Source organism: Gossypium raimondii, chromosome 13, assembly GCF_025698545.1.
Source record: "Gossypium raimondii isolate GPD5lz chromosome 13, ASM2569854v1, whole genome shotgun sequence".
Lineage (NCBI taxonomy): Eukaryota > Viridiplantae > Streptophyta > Magnoliopsida > Malvales > Malvaceae > Gossypium > Gossypium raimondii.
Genome location: NC_068577.1, coordinates 18,290,850 through 18,293,850, shown reverse-complemented (window position 1 = coordinate 18,293,850; position 3,001 = coordinate 18,290,850). Strand labels below are relative to the sequence as shown.

Below are 3,001 nucleotides of genomic sequence, written 5' to 3'. Positions count from 1 at the left end.
TACTTAATTCCGCAAACTTGAAGGTATTAACCATAGCATCATCACTATTGAAAGAGGTGGAAGTGAAGAAACTGCCGACCATCAACATTCAAGACCAGCCCTACATCAACATTATGTCACCTCCCAATTATCCTTCATTTAAATTCTTCCAACTCCTCATTCTATCATCCTCCATCTCAAACCTACCTGCTACAAACCCTAACAAAACCGCCAAAACCCTACGTTTAGTTCAAGTATTATTTTTTATGCATATTTTACTATATAAATTAGTAATTAATTAATTCAATTAATAAAATATAGTTATTTTCATGACTTATTTTGAAGAGGTCTTATTTTTTAGAAGAGTTTTTTTTTTTTTTAGTTTCACATTTAAATTTGTATGAACTATCTTTTATTTTATGTCTAACTATTGTAATACATATATAATAAATAATGTTTTCCCATGTTATTACACTAGTAACCAAGCAATGCGTAAAGCGCTTGTTTATCGATGCTTTCCAACAAAAAAAATTCACGACTAATGTTAACCATATAACTTTTGAAGTTAAAAGTGCATATAACAAATATTTTTGAGCCAAACATTAAAGCTAAAATTTTAACTTTTGCATTTGGAAAAAGCACTTAGGGAATTTTGAAGTCAAATGACATTTTTAATTAAAATTTTCAGAACTGGATTGGTCGTCGAATTGGTCAAACCACCAATTCTCGATTCAATTGATTTTGTTGTTTCACTCGGTTTAGTAAAATACATTATTAAAAATTTATAAAAAGATGTTAAAAATAGAGAAAACCAATTCATCAGTTGCTTTTTAGTCCGGTTCAATCGGTTTTGAATGGTTTGTGAGTCAACCGATTTAATTCCTCTCTTTGGACCGATACCCTAGTCGGTTCCAATTCAACTGGCCCAGCAGACAAGTCCAGTTTGGTTTGAACTATATTGCTTTTTTTTTTTTGGTGAAAAACTATATTGTTTTTAACCCTTATATATAATCAAATGTATTTTGTGTAATATTTATATTGAGTATACAATTATTTTTCTATTAAATTTTATTTTAAATATAATACATTACATATTTGAATTTATAATGTTATATTTTAATATTTAAAATATAATTTATATATTCAAATTATATTTTACAAATACTAAATTTTTGTTTTTGAAACTAATTCAGATTGGGCTTTTATTAACTTAAAAATGAAAAACACAAAAGTCTCAGGCTAAAACCAGATGCAAGTTTTGGCTCGAAGAACAAAGCAAAAACCTATAGTTCAAATCTTTAAAAGAAACTAGAAAATTGCCCTAAAAAACATAAAAATCAGAATCCTTTAGAACCTAATAAATGCCATCATATCTTGCCCAATCAGAAAAATCCATTTCCGTCTTTTCAAAATCATCTTTCATTTCATCAATGAGACGTTTCCAGATTTCAATGAAGCCTTGTCCACCACGCCTTTGAATTTCCACTATACAACTTCTTTTTTCTGTAACCTTTCATTTCTTCTCCACATTTGTTCCTGCCCTTTTTTCAATTTCTTCCAGGTTCTCAGCATACCCCGGGACTCTTCCAATCAGGTAAGACTCTTCTTTTTTCTTTAATGTCTCTGTCGCTAGTTTATGTGCCAGGCTGTTCGCTTCTCTGGGAATGTACTCAAAATAGCATTTTCCAGATTTTTCCAGTAGCTGATGTATATCTTGGATATATGCTCCGATCATAGATTTATCATAACTTTTTAGTTTGCACTTCTTTATAATTGATAATGCATCCCCTTCAATAATAATGTTTGGCCATTGCATGTCCCTGCCTATTTGAGTTGCTATCCGGCAAGCTATTGCTTCTGCAGCGAAAGCTGATACGACTTGATGATGAATCTCTGTACATGATAAAAGAGTATTTCCTTCGCTATCCCTGGCCACAATTCCCGCTGCCGATTGCCGTAGGTTCCCATCATAGGCTACATCAAAGTTGACCTTTACAAACTGATCCGGTGGGTGTTTCCACTCTCTGCCTCCTATTTTAACCTGTGGTACTTTTGCTTCAATCTCATTCAGTTCACTAATATATCTCTTTATAAAAAAATGCTATCTCTTTCCCAGATCTATTAGCCTTTTCATGCACTCTCTTATTCCTTTCTCTCCATATTGCCCAAAGAGCACAGCAAAAAATCCATCGTTGATTGGGGGAGTTCTTTTCAAAAACCTAGGTGAGCCACTGTAGAAAATCCATATAAGGAGCTTGTAATACCTCTAAGAATAATAACTCTTCCCATACTGTTCTTGCCATAGGACATTCGTGAAATATATGATTTGTGGATTCTGCTGCTCTGCCACACCCAACGCATGTCACGTTGTTTGAAAGCCTTCTGTAGTTCAAGTTGATCCGAGTTGGAATATAGTTCCATGATATTTTCCAGACTATAATTTTTAACTTAGGATGTAGATTTAGGAGCCATAGATTCCTATAAAAATTCCTAGATTCATTTTGTAAAGCATAAGCTCTAGGATCATTTTCAAAGCTCTGTAATAGTTTATAGGCACTTTGTACTGTGAATTCTCTTGAAGACTCTCCCCTCCAGACCAGAAAATCATCGTGGGGATCTTTAGCTAACGGGATACAGAAGATTTTCTCAGATATCTCCGCAGGGAAGGTAGCTTCGATCAATTCTTTTTTCCATTTTCTGTTTCTGTCATCAATTAAATCTACAACTTTATATTCATAAAAATTGGTGAAGTGAGGCGATAATCTGGAATAATTGGTAAAGTAAGATGATAATCTAGAATAATCTGGTATCCAACTATCATTAATGATCGAGATTTCGGTACCCCTCCCCACTTTCCAATAGCTTTTGTCTGACAGAATACCTCTAATTGCCCATATACTCTTCCATGCAAAAGAACTATTGTTCCCAAGATACGAATTTAGGAAATCCATTTCTGGAAAATATTTAGCCTTTAACACCCTTGCAATTAACGAACTTGGATTATTTAGGATTCTCTAGCCTT

General features: G+C 33.1%; 1 long non-coding RNA gene across 1 annotated transcript; it reads left to right on the top strand.

Moving 5' to 3' along the window:
• Positions 1-1,810: 1,810 nt before the first annotated feature.
• LOC128036242 (uncharacterized) lies at positions 1,811-2,648 on the top strand. Its single transcript, XR_008193029.1, has 3 exons — positions 1,811-1,986; positions 2,096-2,202; positions 2,285-2,648. It is a non-coding gene; the product is annotated as an uncharacterized LOC128036242 (long non-coding RNA).
• The last annotated feature ends 353 nt before the right edge of the window (positions 2,649-3,001 follow it).